Below are 19,788 nucleotides of genomic sequence, written 5' to 3'. Positions count from 1 at the left end.
GCCGGTAATTATTAAGTTGAGTTGACCATCTACGATCGAACCCAGACGGATGCAATGGATTCTTCGGTCAGCCTGTCTATTCTGTGCACACGTGGGCCTACTCCATAAAGATGACGGGTTTCAATTTCTTGTAATTACAGGAATATGCCTAATTCTCATAAAAATGTAATTTCCAAAAGTTTCCCAAATTAAAAAGAAAATTTCGAAAAATTAAATACAAATCTCAAAATTATATTATCACGAAAATAACAAAATTAATTTGCCCGAATGGGACACATATTCGTACTTCCAGCATTTTGGAATGGAAAACATCTAAAGTAGGATCACAAAATGTTCATAGTAGATGTCAGCTGTCGGCTTTTTACGTATTCATTTACAAAATATGACTTGAAATTTAAATATCCAATAAAACTATTCCGGGAATCCGTCGTAACAAACGACAAAGAATGCAATACGAGTATGTCCATTTCTGCATGTACTTCATAAACATTAACTTTCTTGACAAGCGAAAGTTAACAAGTGCTTAATGCATTACACGGATCCCTGCAATTACTGATCCCCCATCCGCGGTTAAATGAGTGGTAAAACAACCCCAGAATTTACGCAATTAGAAAAATTCTTTAAAAGAGGGTACTCATATAACCGAACGTCTAATACTTGATGGTGCCGAGAATAAAAATGTGCGACTTGTGTTTCTCCACAGTTCATATGTCGTGGGACCCCAAGCATTAGAACTCCCGAAGCGAAGACCCCGACAAAGGCCAATACAACTCCCGATGAGATCATCTTCCATCTCCTTCTACTCAGCTTCTTCGAGATCAGAAACATTCGAACATTGCTAACCGATTGCGGTTTACCTTCTCTGGACCCGAAGCGTCTCTTTATCATCGGAAATATGTGCCATCCCAGACAACTTAAAAAATTCCACACAAATCAATTAACCAAAATCTGAACGGAAAGAATTCAAACCGTAGAATTTGCTGCAAGCAATTTAAGATAAATACTTACATTAGATAAGAAAATTTCTTTGAGACGTAGAAATTCATATATTAGGATCACGACCAACATTCATTTAAACTAGCCGTGCAAATATACAGCTCGAAACTTACAATTTGTCCTTCGCCACAAATTTACAACTTGGAGTTTGCATTAACGACACGAGACAACGAGACTTCTAACGGTGGTTCCATGCTCCTGACGTCAGCAAAAACGCACATTCAAATTATACACAGGAGAAACTTCCCAGTTTAAATCCAAGCATGTTTTAAAAGACCTGTCGATAAATTCCACATCATCTAGCTTTTCAATTTGCTTAGATACATCCCTCGGTGCTACAGTGGCACATGAATAGTATGTAGAAACTTGGAAGAATGTCGCTCCTCCCAACGTCATCATCGGCGACTGTAAGCTTTTGCAAATGAGCCCATACAACATCTCAAACGATCACACTCACACGGAGGACACGAAAGAACGAATTTCCTCATATTCATTACAGGACAAATTAGGGATACTAACTACTACCGCAATTAGGTCTGAAGTTGTCATTCCATACACAAAAGCATACAATCGTAAAAGAACTGTTGCAGTGGATCGACATTAAATTCTTAATTGCAACATGAAATTGATTCTGAAACGTAAACTTAATACAACGTAGTTCACCTTTACACAATTACATTACTAATTTTAGGACGTAGTGATTGGGGCCCCACCCCGCCCCAATCTGTGATTGCCAACCTAAATTTCTAATGCAACCTCCATTGAACTTCTCAAAATTCATTTTTTGGAAAATCATCCGTAAGTGGAACCAACCAACCAAAAAGATAACTAAGGGCGGAGGCATCGTCCCTTGCTAGGTGACACCATTCCTGCGTATGAAACGCATTGATGGAAATGGTACACGGTCTTAAGCTAAAAACGGAAATTATGCCAACGCTAACGGGGTTTCGTCGTGGCGGGGGCACGACCATTCAAACTGCGTTGTGTGTGTAGGAAGCCGTGGTTCGGGAGTCCGGCCCGTAGATCAAGCAGGAATTTCTGTTGTCGTAATCACGCAGGAGCGAGCCCCTAGCAGAGATCAGCCTAGCACAGCAATGTACATGGTGGCCAGCTCCTCGCGTACCTCGGCCTCGGGCATGCGCACGCCCAGGTTTTTAATCACCAGGCGCACGCCCTCACCGAGGGACCGCAGGACCCTGACGGTGGCCCGGAACCCGTCGGCGGTCTGAGGCACAACAGTCACGAGGTCTCCCTTCATCTGCGCCACGATCCCGTAAGCCGACTCATCGCATATCCTATGCAGGAAGCCGCGTACGTCCTTCACCCCCGAGACGTACACCGGGGTTTTGTTACGGCGCTCCCCCGGAGCCGTTTTGTCCACTTGAGCGTAGAAGGATGAAGCGGCGTCAAATGACATGCCAGTAAGCGGCCCGGACAGGTCCCCGGAAGACCGGGGAGACCTGCGCCCAAGTGCCTCCTCCATCGAGGAAGCGGGTCCCGGCCGGGAGCCGGGACCCTTGGCTGCGGGCTTCACTGTCCCGCTTGGCGGTTTCAGCGCGGCGGGGTGAGCGGGGGGAGGTCCGCGGGTCGACTTCACGTCCCTCACTCTTTAACCTCTTGCGAGGCCCCGGCTTTAGTGGGGAGCGGTGCCGAGGAATCCACCCCAGCAGTCGCCCCTTTAACCAGTCGCCCGGCCACTACCCCGGTGTACGCCGCGCTGACCTCAGCATAACTGCCGAGTTGCCGGCCACACGAGGTGGCTTGTTCGCCCGTGGAAGTTGCTGTTGCTGCCGTCGCCGAGCCATCGGGCCGATGAACTTTTGCCGGGGCCGGCAGAGGAGTGGACCCGGCTCCGGACAGTGGCCCGGGCGCCGGGCGCCTAGATGCGGGTTCCGTCGAACCGCCCGAGTTGGACAAGTCCAACTCGTTGGCTTTCCTCTTGCCGACGCCGGCTCGAGGAGGTCCTCCGGCCACGGCTGTAGCAGCTGCCCGCTGCCTCTTCTTTTCGGTGGCGAAGGCGTCGATGAGCTGCTTCCGTACCTGCTGGAGAAGATCAGGGAGATGGGCCTTTAGAAAGGCGAAGTCGTTGCCTTCCATGGAGAGTAAGTCGATCCGGCTATCCGAGAATATAGGACACCTCTCTATCCCTCTCACCCCCTCGTGCGTCCCGTCCTAATGCGAACGCCCAGGTTTTTAATCACCAGGCGCAGGCACCGATCCTCGGGGTGGGAGAATGTGTGAAAACTCACAACCTCGCCCTCACCGAGGGACTGCAGGACCCTGGCGGTGGCCCGTAACCCGTCGGCGGTCTCAGGCACAAGAGTTACCAGGTCTCCCTTCATCTGCGCCACGATCCCGTAAGCCGACTCATCGCGAATCCTTTGCAGGAAGCCGCGTACGTCCTTCACCCCAGAGACGTACACCGGGGTTTTGTTACGGCGCTCCCCCGGAGCCGTTTTGTCCACTTGAGCGTGGAAGAAAGAAGCGGCGTCAAATGACATGCCAGTGAGCGGCCCGGACAGGTCCCCGGAAGCCCGGGGAGACCTGCGCCCAGGTGCCTCCTCCATCGAGGAAGCGGGTCCCGGCCGGGAGCCGGGTCCCTTGGCTGCGGGCTTCACTGTCCCGCTTGGCGGTTTCAGCGCGGCGGGGTGAGCGGGGGAGGTCCGCGGGACGAATTCACGTCCCTCACTCCTTTAACCTCTTGCGAGGCCCCGGCTTTAGTGGGGAGCGGTGCCCAGGAATCCACCCCAGCAGTCGCCCCTTTAACCAGTCGCCCGGCCACTACCCCGGTGTACGCCGCGCTGACCTCGGCATAGCTGCCAAGTTGCCGGCCACGCGAGGTGGCTTGTTCGCTCGTGGAGGTGGTTGCTGCTACCGCCTGGCCATCGAGCCGATGAACTTTTGCCGGTGCCGGCAGAGGAGGGGACCCGGCTCCGGACAGTGGCCCGGGCGCCGGGCGCCTGGATGCGGGTTCTGACGAACCGCCCGAGTTGGACAAGTCCAACTCGTTGGCTTTCCTCTTGCCGGCGTTGGCTCGAGTAGGCATCGGGCCACGGCAGTTGCTGCTGCCCGCTGCCTCTTCTCTTCCGCGGCGATGGCGTCCATCAGCTGCTTCCGGACCTGCTGGAGCAGCTCAGGGAGATGGGCCTTTAGAAAGGACAACTCGTTGCCTTCCATGGAGAGTAGAGGTCAGTCAATCCGAGAGCAGAGATCAGTTTCCCACCGAATGCCAGTCCTCCGAGTCTCTCTTAATAAATTCTTCTTCGTGTGACAACATATTGTAGCGTGGGTCGGTATACAACCTTGATTGTAACCCTTGATTTCTTGCGGGGATTGTAAGAGACCACAAAGTCTTCCAACAATAATGAATTTAATCAACCAAAACGTCTTTACAGCACAAAATAATCTCGTCTACAACACACTTCTCCTACAAGCGATTCACACTTCAGCTCTCTTCGCAGTATTTCTTCCACAATCTCACCTACTACACTAATCTCAAAGCAAAAAACCCCAAAAACCAAAGAAGCTAACTGAGGGCAGAGGCCTGCGCAAGCGCAAGCATCGTCCCTACCTAGGTGAAACCATTCCTGCGCACAAGACGCATTGCTGGAAATGGTAAACGGTCGTAATATAAGAACGGAAATTTTGCTAACGCTAACGGGGTTTCGTCGTGGCGGGAGCCTCGACCATTCAAACTGGGATTTGTTGCTGCTGATGGGAGGTTATCCTGTCAGGCAAGTTGTCGAAGGAATTTGGTTGGTTGGGTCTCTGGGGTATGAACCCAGAGAGGGAGGGGCCGTTTCGGCTGAAGGCCTCTGCGGCATGGGGGGAAGATCACTTCAGCTGATGGCCTCCATGATCGGGGGGAAGGGTGGCGGGCCGTGCCCCTATTAAGTTATACCCTGGCATTCGCCTTACAACTGAGGAAAGCACGGAAAACCTCAGTCAGGGTAGCCGAGTAGTCTAACCACTCGTTGTGCTGACTTGGCCGTCTTTTGGGGATGGCTTCGGCTGGCCTGCTGAACATCAGTCGCCCTCGGTTGCCCTTGGGTGAACTCTGGCAGCCCTCATTCGGCACGAGTGTCTTCCGAGTTGCCGAACTAAGGGGTTCCCCACACCAGCTAACCTCGAGTCAAACCTCTCAGTTAGTGCTCTGATGTGGTCGGCAAAGAAAGGGACCCCCAGATCCTCATGTATTTGCCTGTTACTAACGTACCAGGGCGCGTTAGTAACAATTCGAAGACACTTGGATTGCAGAACTTGCAGCTTCTGGACGTGGCTGTTGGCAGCTGACCTCCAGATCGGGCATGCGTAATCCATTATGGGACGGATGACCTGCTTATAGAGTAGTACACCGTTCCTGATTGACAGGCCACTTCTCCTATTGATAAGCGGGCCTAGCACACCTAATCGTTGCGCTGCCTTCTTTCCCACTTGGTTGACGTGCGCCGACCAAGTAAGCCCGGCGTCAAGGGTGACCCCCAGATACTGCGCTGTTTTGACCCATTGGATCGGCTGTCCGAGGAACTGCACTGCTCGGGGCTGTTGGATGTGACTTCTCGCGGAAATGAAGAGAACCGCGGTGCTCTTCGAGACGTTGATAGCAATCCTCCAGGCCCTGAGCCAGAGCTCAAGTCTACTGAGGTAGGTCTCCAGATACCTGACGAGAAGCGTTGGGCTACGGGACGTGACTACTAGAGCCGTGTCGTCCGCGTATTGTGCTAACTCGACGTGGCGGGACGGTGTGGGTATGTCGTTGACATACAGACTGAAGAGCACAGGGGAGAGAATTCCGCCCTGCACAACTCCAGCCCGCATGGTACGACGTGTGGACGTGGCCGACTGGAAGGATGTCTGGAATGTCCGGTCAGCGAGGTAGGAAGAGATGGTTTTTACCAAGTACGACGGGAAGTTGAGGACGGTCAGTTTGTATAGGAGGCCTTGGACCCAGACTGTGTCGAAGGCTTTGGCCACGTCCAGGAAAACCGCGCCGGTTAGCCGCTTCTCATCAAGGTTTCTGTTGACCCTTTCGACGAGGCGAGCCAGCTGTAACGATGTGCTGTGTCTGGGTCGAAACCCAAACTGCTCGTCGCGCAGCAGCCCGCGTTCACTGACCTCGTGTAGGACCCTCGTTAGTAGGATTTTCTCGCAGAGTTACTAATCTCAAAGCCAACCAACCAAACCAACCAAAGAAGCTAACTGAGGGCAGAGGCCTGCGCAAGCGCAAGCATCGTCCCTACCTAGGTGAAACCATTCCTGCGCACAAGACGCATTGCTGGAAATGGTAAACGGTCGTAATATAAGAACGGAAATTTTGCTAACGCTAACGGGGTTTCGTCGTGGCGGGAGCCTCGACCATTCAAACTGGGATTTGTTGCTGCTGATGGGAGGTTATCCTGTCAGGCAAGTTGTCGAAGGAATTTGGTTGGTTGGGTCTCTGGGGTATGAACCCAGAGAGGGAGGGGCCGTTTCGGCTGAAGGCCTCTGCGGCATGGGGGGAAGATCACTTCAGCTGATGGCCTCCATGATCGGGGGGAAGGGTGGCGGGCCGTGCCCCTATTAAGTTATACCCTGGCATTCGCCTTACAACTGAGGAAAGCACGGAAAACCTCAGTCAGGGTAGCCGAGTAGTCTAACCACTCGTTGTGCTGACTTGGCCGTCTTTTGGGGATGGCTTCGGCTGGCCTGCTGAACATCAGTCGCCCTCGGTTGCCCTTGGGTGAACTCTGGCAGCCCTCATTCGGCACGAGTGTCTTCCGAGTTGCCGAACTAAGGGGTTCCCCACACCAGCTAACCTCGAGTCAAACCTCTCAGTTAGTGCTCTGATGTGGTCGGCAAAGAAAGGGACCCCCAGATCCTCATGTATTTGCCTGTTACTAACGTACCAGGGCGCGTTAGTAACAATTCGAAGACACTTGGATTGCAGAACTTGCAGCTTCTGGACGTGGCTGTGGGCAGCTGACCTCCAGATCGGGCATGCGTAATCCATTATGGGACGGATGAGCTGCTTATAGAGTAGTACACCGTTCCTGATTGACAGGCCACTTCTCCTATTGATAAGCGGGCCTAGCACACCTAATCGTTGCGCTGCCTTCTTTCCCACTTGGTTGACGTGCGCCGACCAAGTAAGCCCGGCGTCAAGGGTGACCCCCAGATACTGTGCTGTTTTGACCCATTGGATCGGCTGTCCGAGGAACTGCACTGCTCGGGGCTGTTGGATGTGTCTTCTCGCGGAAATGAAGAGAACCGATTGTCAATCGGCTTTTATACAATTACAACAATGTCTATGCAACAATGTCAATAAACAGACGCAACAATGTAAACACAACAATGCTAAACGCAACAATGCATGAATACAACAATGTCATTAAACAGTTCAACAATGCCAACCGCAACACGTCACAATATATACTTCCACAATGAAATATTCAATAACATCATATTTAAGTGATAAGTGATTTGTGTACTTGCAATTAATAAAAGTATGAGTCCAATATAATATCCTTGTAAAAAGTTTAAATTAGGTATGAAAGTGAAGCCCAAAATATAATATACTTTTTAAAGTGACGGAATCGAATTTTTGAGTTTTTAATAATTTACAATTAACCATAACGACCTCAAGGTGCCCTCACATGCGCACGTCATACGACTGCACTGCGCGACAACGTCTGCGCAGGTGCCCCACTAACCTAACCTAACCCAAAGCAACCAAAACGATGAAATCTGTATCTGTGCAAAATGGTTTCCTGCGCACGAATTTTGGTAAAAGCGAATGGATGCGCAGAAATTATTGAAATTTTGTATGGAAGTCATGCCACAGGTACGTTAATGATATCCATACTCTATTATGTCTTATCGCCTTTTAGAAATTCGCACGGAGGCATCAAAGTCGTGAGGTGGAGGATACGCACAGTCGGCCACGACCACTTATCAATAAGGATATTACGCGCTCACACAATCCCCATATAACACAAATAGTGCTTATATGCGTGTAATACATCATAACACGTCTAAAATTACATAATGTTTTAAACAAGAATTATTTCTTGCAAAATTGATGCAGTGTAGATGTTGACGCAAATACGTAGCAGATTCATGCGTAGCGATGACCCAATCTAACTCACTATAAATAAGTATCATGTAACGAAAGAATCGGAATAAACATACGTCAATGATAGTACGTCATTTATTAATATAAATAGCCTCACAAAAAATATGAATATAAAACCTCTGGTACATTAATTGCAATGCTTGGTGGGCGCGGAATTCGTGGCACACGTCAAACGTGTGGTAACATATTGGTGTCCTATGTCAAAGGTCAACAAAATATATCGCAAATATTGCCTCACATTTACTCGAGGACACGACGTACAAACACAAAGACGCAGTCTGTCGGAAAAATACGGAACCAAAGATAAGACGTGGCATCTGTGATGACCTCAATGGAAAGAAATCAGTACTTTCGTATGGCATTGAGGACCAATCAGAAGTCAGTCAGTACTGATTCTGTCTTGGAACAGTCGTCTGGTCCAGATTGAAGAGTCGCCATTAAGCGTAATTAGACCACACAAGCAATTCAACAACTGCAACTGCGTAAAAACATGGATAAGTGACGTGACCCAATTGTGTTGGGAGGTCCACAGGTAGGCAACCAATGTAAAGTTTTTCAAGTGTAAAAGTATGGCAGTGACTCAAACACAAGATTGTTCTATAATTTGAGAACATTGAAATATTCGAGTTTTTAATATCCCGTAATCGATAATAAAACTCATACGATGCCGTAAGCTAGACAATTTGCACAAGTCAATGCGCATCACCTTCTGCGCAGATGCCCCATTAACCTAATCTAACGTAACCTAACTCAACCCTAAAGGCCACGATAACCAACATCCGACTTTATCTACAACGAATTACGCACAAAAACTTTTCTTTATGTATTCTAACAGGTGCCTATACGTGCACAGATACGTCACAAGACTAAGAAATGCACAAAATGAGTTCAGAAATATTTTTATGGCGAAGAATCTGATAGTGACTAAGGTTATGTAAGCGCGTTGTAGCTTCATACGTAAGGATTCGTTCAGAGAAATCACTATACGTAAATAAGGGGATTAAAGAAAATTTCACCTATAATCTTTGTCTTGAACATAGTCAGAACGTAGCTGCGGACAAGTCACCGGAAACCCCGGAAGACCTGCGCCTCAGTGTCTCCTCCGTCGAGGAAGCGAATCCCGGCTGGGAACCGGGTCTCGTGGCTAGGGGCTTCACCGTCCCGCTCGGCGGTTTCAACGCGGCGCCTCTCTCCTCTCTGGGGAAAGTGGACACGGGGGGAATTCTGCGGCGCCTTCTTGTCCCTCGCATATTTACCCTCAGCTCAGGCCCCAGGTTAAGTGATGAGCGGTACCGAGGAATCCACCTCAGCGGCCGCCCATTTAACGGGTCGCCCGGCCACTACCACGGTGCACGCCGCGATGACCTCAGCATGGTTAAGTTGCCGGCCGCTGGCATCGACGTGATCGCCCGTGGAGGCAGTGAGTTTATCCACATGGCCTTGGGCGAAGAGAGACTTCGACTGGGCGGTCAGATACGGGGACCCGGCTCCGAATATTAGCCCTGGCGCCGGGCGCCAAGTGACACGTTCCATCGAACAGCCCGAGTCGGACGAGTCCAAGTCCGCGGTGGCTCTCGGTGCATTGTGGGAAGCACGAACCAACCCACATCCCAACATACGTTTCAGACCTGCTTGAGATAACTGGACTGGCCAGTGAGTCGATCGCCCAACCCTTTGTCCGCGGCGGAATTCACGGTTTCCAGTCTTCTCTCAGCGATGATATCCGCCTTCAGCTTCCTCAGGACGGCCTGGGAAAGCTCGGCGAAGTGGCCCCTGAGAAAGACCAATTCCTTCTTGTCCATTCGCAGACAGTAAATACAACGTTCCGGTGCTCGCAGGGTTCTCTCAATCCGCGAAGAATATTCTCCTCCTCACCAATCACTCTGACTATCTCATCATCACACAATTGCATGATTAATATTAGAACGTAATGATTGGGGCCCCACCCCGCCCCAATCTGTGGTTGCCAACCTAAATTTCTAATGCAACCTCCAATTTCCAAGTACCCTACCAAACATGGTACAGTCCGTGTGGAGTCCGATTACGCTGGCGGGACGAAAGGTTGTCGAACACCCACAGGATGAAAGTTTCCTCCCCCTGCCTCTATATGTACAGCGGATCAGCATCCCAAACATTGGTAAATATCTTTAAAATATCTGGAAAATTAGCAATATTTGCATAATTCAAATAAAAGATAAAACTACCGGTTATTTTCAAAATAAAAATTAAAAATACCTAAAGTTTCTCAAAGATATTTGCTTTGTAAAACCATCCTAAATTAGATAAGAGCCACATAAATGTAGATACGAAGATATACATATCCCACAGCCTTCCAACAGGTCGATCCAACGCATTTCAGTCGGAATTGTGTTTGTTTTCACTGAATCCACGAAACAAGCTCGAAAACCTGAAAGGCCAATGGATTCCTCCCTCAGCCTCCAAATTTACAAGGGATCAGGGGATCTGAGAGCATCCAATACTTTTTTCATACGACTCAAATATCTGAAAAATTACCAAAATTAGCGTATTTCATATGGAGTTAAGTTCTACAAAGCAGTATCAAATTAAATATTTCATATAATAAAGCTTCTCAAAATTCCTTTTCTGGAAAATCATCCGTAAGTAGATATGAACCAAAGTCGTTAAAACTTTTCGTAGTTCTTATAACAGCGATCCAATCAAATATAGCTGATTCGGTGTAATGTCCGATTACGCTTAACGAAGGATCGGTGCTCGATTATCTACAGGGGCAATGGATCCCTCCCTCAGCCTCTACATGTGCACCGGATCTCGGGACCCGTGACCATCCAATACGTTGGTGCAAGGGTGTCATATATCTGCAAAATTACCATTAGCATAATTCTTATATACTTAGAATTTGCGGGAATTTTGAATTAAAATAATATCAAAAAAAAATTTATTAGTAATTTCATTTATAATTAGCTAAAAAACGCATAGATTTCAACTTCACGATATACGAATCACACAGCCTTTCAAAGGTACCATCAAATTCAGCTCATTCGGAGTTGTGTCAAATTACGACGAATAGACGAAAAGGGCTCGAACTCCTACAGCAGCAATGGATTCGTCATTTAGTGTCTATATGTACATTGGATCTGGCACCCGCGAGCATCCAATACTTTTGAAGATATGATTCAAATATCTGAAAAATTACCAGTTTTAATTTGATTCATGTAAAAGCAATAAGAACTGGGAACTTTAGCCTTCAAACGAGTCGAAGTAATTATGTCAGCCAGCGCCGGTAATTATTAAGTTGAGTTGACCATCTACGTTCGAACCCAGACGGATGCAATGGATTTTTCCCTCAGCCTGTTTGCCTGTCTATTCTGTGCACACGTGGGCCTACTCCATAAAGATGACAGGTTTCAATTTCTTGTAATTACTGGAATATGCCTAATTAACATAAAAATGTAATTTCCAAAAGTTTCCAAAATTAAAAACAAAATTTGGAAAAATCAAATACAAAATTATATTATCTCGAAAATAACAAAATTAGTTTGCCCGAATGGGACACATATCCGTACTTCCAGCATTTTGGAATGGAAAACATCTAAAGTAGGATCACAAAATGTTCATAGTCGATGTCAGCTGTCGGCTTTTTACGTATTCATTTACAAAATATGACTTGACAGTTAAATATCCAATAAAACTATTCAGGTAATCCGTCGTAACAAACGAAAAAAGAATGCAATATCCACATTTCGGCATGTACTTCATAAACATTAACTTTCTTGACAAGCGAAAGTTAACAAGTGCTTAATGCATTACACGTATCCCTGCAATTACTGATCCCCCATCCGCGGTTAAATGAGTGGTAAAACAACCCCAGCATTTACGCCATTAGAAAAATTCTTTAAAAGAGGGTACTCACATAACCGAACGTCTAATACTTGATGGTGCCGAGAATAAAAATGTGCGACTTGTGTTTCTCCACAGTTCATATGTCGTGGGCCCCCAAACATTAGAACTCCCGAAGCGAAGACCCCGACAAAGGCCAATACAACTCCCGATGAGATCATCTTCCATCTCCTTCTACTCAGCTTCTTCGAGATCAGAAACATTCGAACATTGCTAACCGATTGCGGTTTACCTTCTCTGGACCCAAAGCGTCTCTTTATCATCGGAAATATGTGCCATCCCAGACAACTTAAAAAATTCCACACGCATCAATTTGTCAAAATCTGAACGGAAACACTACAAACCGTAGAATTTGCTGCAAGCAATTTAAGATAAATACTCACATTAGATAAGAAAATCTCTTTGAGACGCAGAAATTCATATACTAAGTTCGCGATCAACATTCATTTAAACTAGCCGTGTAAATATACAGCTCGAAACTTAGAATTTGTTATACGCCACAAATTTACAACTTGGTGTTTGCTTTAACGACACGAGACTTCTAACGGTGGTTCCATGCTTCTGACGTCAGCAAAAACGCACATTCAAATTATACACAGGAGAAACTTCCCAGTTTAAATCCAAGCATGTTTTAAAAGACCTGTCGATAAATTCCACATCATCTAGCTTTTCAATTTGCTTAGATACGTATATCCCTCGGTGCTAAAGTGGCACATGAATAGTACGTAGAAACTGGGAAGAATGTCGCTCCTCCCAACGTCATCATCGGCGACTGTAAGCTTTTGCAAATGAGCCCATACAACATCTGAAACGATCAAACTCACACGGAGGACACCAAAGAACGAATTTCCTCATATTCATTACAGGACAAATTAGGGATACTAACTACTACCGCAATTAGGTCTGAAGTTGTCATTCCATACACAAAAGCATACAATCGTAAAAGAACTGTTGCAGTGGATCGACATTAAATTCTTAATTGCAACATGAAATTGATTCTGAAACGTAAACTTAATACAACGTAGTTCACCTTTACACAATTACATTACTAATTTTAGAACGTAGTGATTGGGGCCCCACCCCGCCCCAACCTGTGATTGCCAACCTAAATTTCTAATGCAACCTCCATTGAACTTCTCAAAATTCATTTTTTGGAAAATCATCCGTAAGTGGAACCAACCAACCAAAAAGATAACTAAGGGCGGAGGCATCGTCCCTTGCTAGGTGACACCTTTCCTGCGTATGAAACGCATTGATGGAAATGGTACATGGTCTTAAGCTAAAAACGGAAATTATGCCAACGCTAACGGGGTTGCGTCGTGGCGGGGGCACGACCATTCAAACTGCGTTGTGTGTGTATGGAGCCGTGGTTGGTGTATCCGGCCCGTAGATCAAGCAGGAATTTCTGTTGGCGTAATCACGCAGGAGCGAGCCCCTAGCAGAGATCAGCCTAGAATTCCAGTCCCTGTGCTTCGTGTTGAGGTCATCGGCCAATAGGACCGGGACACCCCCGCTCAAGCACTCGGTCAGGTCCGACTCAATCCAGGGCCGGGTGGGTGCGAGGTATGCCGCCACGAGCTTGACTTTCCTGGTTGCCAGCACCAGGTGAATGGCGGTTGCTTCCAGTTGCTGCAGACCCGAGACCGGCACAGGGTAATGATCAATGCCCCTGCGGACAAGGATCGCTGTGCCGCCCCCCAGCGTCGGGCGGTCCGTACGGTGGCAAACGTAGTTCGCGAACCTCAAGGCCCGACCCGATGTGAGGTGCGTCTCGTTCAGGAGGCAAACATCGACTCCGTGGTCACCGAGGAACTGCTCCAGCTCCAGCTTCCTGCCGCGAACACCGTCGGCGTTCCAATAAGCCAGCCGCAAGACCTTACCTCCGTGTCCTCTAGGCCGTGCAGTCATTGTCGGCCATGAAGAGGAGAACGGTTTTGAGGATGGCTCGCGGACGAGCCTCCCCGATTGGGAGGGAAGTGACCGCGGCGAGGAGACGGCGTGTCATCTCGACGCAGGCCTGTGTTGGGATGATCTCCAGGAGATCTGAGATGCCCTGGAGCGGGGACTGACCCTTGGGTGGGGTGGGGTCAGTCTTCTTGGGAACAGGTGCAGTGGATTTGCCACCGGCACCACAGGACGAGCGGGCTTGGTACGGCCGTCCTTAGGGACAGCCTGCCTCTCAGTCCGTGCAACGGCGCCGGATGGCGTTGGAGCTGGGTTCTTCATTGCCTGAGCCTTGACGACGCGGCCACCACGGACCACGTGGCTCCACCCAGGGCCCAAGTTCTCCTGTTCCGGTGAAGGCTTAGCTGGCGCCGATTTGGGCGCTGGCAGGCGCGTGGAGACGCCGTCCTTTCTGCAGCGTTCTCCTCTCGCAAGCTTTGCAGCGGCCGCCTTGGCTTCCTTCCACTTACTGCAACCTCTATAGTTCGCAGTGTGGTTGCCCCCGCAGCTGCAGCCCTTAAGCTGCTGCTTGGGGGTAGCACACGACCCGGATTGGTGAGCGTCCCCGCAGGCCACGCACCTGGGTGACACCGCTTCAACTGCATGGGCCCCTTCGGTGCGACGTACGTTAATATTAGAATGTAAGGATTGGGGCCCCTCCCCGCCCCAATCTGTGGTTGCCAACCTAAATTTCTAACGCGACCTCCAATTACCTCGCGTTCGTTTGTGGTACGTTCATTACCAATGTTTGGTTTGTATAACTTTCTTTACGCTGACGACCATTTGAACATGTTTTTGTATTCAACGTGTGCTATTCAAACAGGTTTTGCGTTTCAATAGATGAATTCTCGAAAATGTTGTAGATCGTTTCGGACACACTTTGTAAACCTATTCTCAAATCTTCAGCTCTCTTTTACGTCAGAAACGTATATGCCTTAAGAACCGCCATCGAATTCCATTCCGGTATTCTACCATCACCTCGAAAAATTTTCATCACTTCAGACTCCTCTTAAACCTTCGCCCTCTCACCATTTCTCCTTTCAGATTATACTCGAACAATTTATCAGAAATTCGATCACTTGGAAGTCGTTAATGTGCTCACAGCATTTCTCTTCAAATTTCTTTCTTTGCTTTTCCTAAACGAATAATATTTACTTCTTGTCTCAATAATTAATTTTCTTTCATCCGTTCATCGACACGCTGAAGATGGTCAGAGACCTCGTTAAAAGTTCACCAATTTTTAGTAGAATTTTTGTTTCTCAGTCTCAGTCCATCTCTCTCTGTGAAGAAAGCACAAATATTAGACATGATCACGCCCTGTCGTCCTGGTTCTGTCGTACAAAATAATATTGTCGCTTTCCTACCTTTCGGCGAGGCTGCAGTGATCTCCTCGTTCTTCCACCGACCGGCAGATGGTGACGCTGTACCTCGAGCTCGTCCAACAGTGGCTCCGCCAAGCACCGCATTAGCACACTCGCTTCTCACATAATAGTTGCACTTTATTCTTCAAACACTAATTTTCATCACCGCGTTCACAAAAGCCCGCCACCGGACTCTATCCTGAGCTACCTGCATCCACTACGACTCCCTGTACTGATCCATGTGAATCCTGTCCAAAATATAATATGATCAGAATCATTAGAAATTTTCAAGCATTAAAATCATAATAGTCATTGAACAAAAATTGACATTGGAACCACGGTTCCGGAGAATCTGACGTAAATACGTCTCTGTATTTAAATTATATTTAAGTAATAAATACAATGAATGTAATGTCAAAATTATCTACTCTACGACGCACGTCTTCTACAAGCGATTCACAGCTCAGTTCTTACCGCAATAACAAAAGTGGATTGTTGACGGTAATAACGAAACACAATGCCGAGTAAACAGGCGACGTTTCCTAGGTAACATAACAATGCACGCAAGCTTACCATTGTTGTCGGTCCATATTTACACATTGTTGATATGGATCTTACACGTTTTCCTAGGTAACAATGCCGAGTAAACAAGACGTTCCATAGATATTGTCAACGTGCATGTAAAATCTAGTAAAACTTCAAGAGGAATAGAAGGAATTTTAACAGATGACATAACTATGTGACTTTATATTAAAATATAACAATTTATAACTATAATGACACGCCAACGACTTAAAAGAATTGTTTAATGATGTCTAAATATTTACTCCTGAAGACGCGGCTAATCGCTATTACCTGACGAAAAAAACTCACATTCCCAATTTGATTTTCCTTATCATTTCCGACATTCTGAAAAATTCCTTTCCACTGTCATATTTAAAGAAATCTGACTTTTAAAATATCAACTTTCAGAGCCGATTCTTTCATACTTCGAAATCTTTTGCGTAACAGAAACCCTTCTTCGAAAACAAATTTCGTTCCATTTGTCGCAAATTACTTGTCTTTAAATAAACGTGGCAGCCGATAAAAGATTTCCTAATTTCGTAGCCTCTCTTCATTAAAACTAAACTGGCTTCTTACCTTCTTTGCCTTTGGTTGAGTACGAGAATTATTCACACTTATTTAAACTCCGCTATTATTAAATCAAGCAGAACGAAGTCCGAGTCACACGACAGATTTCAATGCACGACCAACAACGACCAAAGTCCGACGAGAACTGACTCGGTCTGCTATTGCTACTGAAGCCAACAATGAACTACAAATAAACACTGAATTGAAACCCTGGTAATGAAGGCAACAATCAATTAAACACCTGCGTCTAGATGACGTCATCATAAATGAACTCAAAGTTCCCCGTTGTTGGTTGGCGATTGCGCAATAATACGAAATGAGGATTCCTAGAAATAAAATACTTCTTCTTAAACACAAAGAGATTTTTTAAAAAACACGCAATTTTAATGCATATTGCAAAAAAGTGACAGTGGAACGACGGTTCCGGAGAATTTGATGTCAATACGTCTATACGGAAAGGAAGTTTATATATTGGCTTTATTCTAAATATTTCCTTTATACATGCTTTACAATTGAGTAAAGTTTGATTAAGACATTGCTTATTTAACTTGAATTAGTTACGCTTAAGATGGGTCTGTGGTAGCTGAATGTAATGTAAAGTACATTATTTTACATTACCAGCACAAAATTATCTACTCCACGACGCACTTCTTGTACAAGCGAATCACAGCTCAGCTCTTGCAGCAATAACGAATGTAATGTAATACAATGTGAAGTAACGTTTCCTAGGTAACCATCTTACACTTTTTCGTTTCCGTTTTACGTTACACTTCTTTGCCGAATGTCCCTTCCTTATAGACGTATTTACGTCAAAAATTGACAGTGGAACCACGGTTAAAGAGAATCTGACGTAAATGCGCAGACGCAGAAGCAGCGTGAAGTGAGATGCGCCTTTGTTTGTATAAATAAATGTTTGTAGAACCTAAACCATTTGTGATATGTAAAATTTGAAAACAGATATGGAAAGCTCAAGGGATAATACGTATTTCGTACGCAATATGTCCAGATCCATTTCTTACGGTTTTCGAGAGGCGGGCGCTTAACGCGACAGATGCGTTGATAATTGTAAGTAGACAAGCCAATTCTCTTAAGCGAGTTCACAAAAACATTAAATGTGATGAACATTAATAATAAATAGGAATCCCTTACCTCAAACTTTGTTCAATTATAAGAGAACACGATGTCCACCGGCAATGATCAATTTAATCACAACTAAAATAATAGATTTCTTAATAATTCTTATATAAGATAAGTACTTGTGATATTCTAAAACGTTTTTAACAGCACAAAATTATCTACGACGCACGTCTTCTACAACCGATTCACAGCTCAGCTCTTTCCGCACTAACGAAATGGATTGTTGACGACAATAATGTAACACAACAATGCCGAGTAAACAGATGACGTTTCCTAGGTAACATAACAATGCACGCAAGCTGACCATTGTTGTCGGTCCATATTTACACATTGTTGATACGCATTTAACACCGTTTTCCTTCCACATTTTCCTTTTACTTCTTTGTCGAATAACCCTTCCGTATAGACGTATTTACGTCAAAATAGCAAATGTGTTTAAGTTACATATATATATATATATATATATATATATATGTATTTGTATTTCTTTTCCATGTCAGAATCTTAGGAAATTTTTCCTGACTGTCAAATTTCACGATATTAGCAAATTATTGAAGTTCCAATGCACTAGAACTTCGGATTTTAACATTTAAACTTTCAGAGGCGATTCTTTCCAATCTTCGAAACCAATTTTATGTTCTATTTATAAAAAAAATTCTTGTCATCAACCGAACTTGACTGCCCGTCCGAGAATTCCTAATTTCGTAGCCTCTCTTCATTAAAACTAAACTGGCTTCTTACCTTCTTTGCCTTTGGTTGAGTACGAGAATTATTCACACTTATTTAAACTCCGCTATTATTAAATCAAGCAGAACGAAGTCCGAGTCACACGACAGATTTCAATGCACGACCAACAACGACCAAAGTCCGACGAGAACTGACTCGGTCTGCTATTGTTACTGAAGCCAACAATGAACTACAAATAAACACTGAATTGAAACCCTGGTAATGAAGGCAACAATCAAACAAACACCTGCGTCTAGATGACGTCATCATAAATGAACTCAAAGTTCCCCGTTGTTGGTTGGCGATTGCGCAATAATACGAAATGAGGATTCCTAGAAATAAAATTCTTCTTCTTAAGACCGAATGGATTTGTTCTAAAGCACAGAAGTAGAATTTATTTTGCAAAATATCGATCCACTTAAACCAGACAGGAATTTATTCCTAGCGTGCTACATGACTAGCTCCTCTCAACTTCAGTTTAATAATGATCCATTTTATTATTATCCTCACAGCTACTTTTTCAATTTGCATGTGGTCCATAACCCCTCAGTATTTCTGCCTAAACATTATCTCCCACTCGTTGGCGACTGTGCGGATTAAAATCTTATAAATTTGTTGTAATTAGTCTTGGTAACTTGGATTTAACGGGCGAGGAGAAAAATGACATATGGGATTTCAAATAACCATGAAGACCACATCAGTCATTCGGCAAAAAAGTGAAAGGAAAATGTATAAGATCCGTATCAACAAATCGACAACAATGGTTAGCTTGCGTGCATTGTTATGTTACCTAGGAAACGTCATCTGTTTGCTCGTCATTGTTGTTACCTATAAAACATTACTTTACATTTCATTACATTACATTTTTTTTTAATTTAGTGTTCTGTCTGACGACAGGTCCATATGAACAGGATCCTTCCATCCTTTTCTCGGACTGGGACCTGTTCATACACGTTCTTGGCAGATGATCCAGAAGTGGTTTGCCATTGCCTTCTTCTGTGTGTGAATGGAGTAATTGTTGGGATGCCACGGAGGAAAACTCCGTGTTGCCTAGACCACGGCCTTGCCCAACACAAGTTATAAATTTGGGCACCGCCGGGAATCGAACCCGAGACCCTCAGGATTACAAGGCCAGCGTTCTAACCGCTAGACCACCTCATCTTATTATTTATTTAGTGTTCTGTCTGACGACAGGTCCATATGAACAGGATTCTTCCATCCTTTTCTCGGACTGGGACCTGTTCATACACGTTCTTGGCAGATGATCCAGAAGTGGTTTGCCATTGCCTTCTTCTGTGTGTGAATGGAGTAATTGTTGGGATGCCACGGAGGAAAACTCCGTGTTGCCTAGACCACGGCCTTGCCCAACACAAGTTATAAATTCGGGCACCGCCGGGAATCGAACCCGAGACCCCAGGAGTACAAGGCCAGCGTTCTAACCGCTAGACCACCGTGGCATGGTACATTACATTACAGAGACGTAAATATAATTTAAATAGAGAG

The 19,788-nt window shown here is 45.9% G+C and overlaps 1 long non-coding RNA gene across 1 annotated transcript in view; it reads left to right on the top strand.

Moving 5' to 3' along the window:
* The first annotated feature begins 8,476 nt into the window (after positions 1 to 8,476).
* LOC147873604 (uncharacterized) overlaps positions 8,477 to 19,788 on the top strand; it is a 17,191-nt gene continuing 5,879 nt past the window's right edge. Inside the window, exon 1 of the long non-coding RNA XR_015535433.1 lies at positions 8,477 to 8,639. This is a non-coding gene — a long non-coding RNA (uncharacterized LOC147873604). The remainder of the gene's footprint in view (positions 8,640 to 19,788) is intronic.

The sequence above is a fragment of the Zootermopsis nevadensis genome, unplaced genomic scaffold (assembly GCF_977971745.1).
Source record: "Zootermopsis nevadensis isolate Lab colony 2312 unplaced genomic scaffold, Znev_1.0 Znev_ptg000017l, whole genome shotgun sequence".
Classification (NCBI taxonomy): Eukaryota; Metazoa; Arthropoda; class Insecta; order Blattodea; family Termopsidae; genus Zootermopsis; species Zootermopsis nevadensis.
Note: the sequence above shows the minus strand (reverse complement) of the source record. Positions and strands in the feature narration are given on the sequence as shown.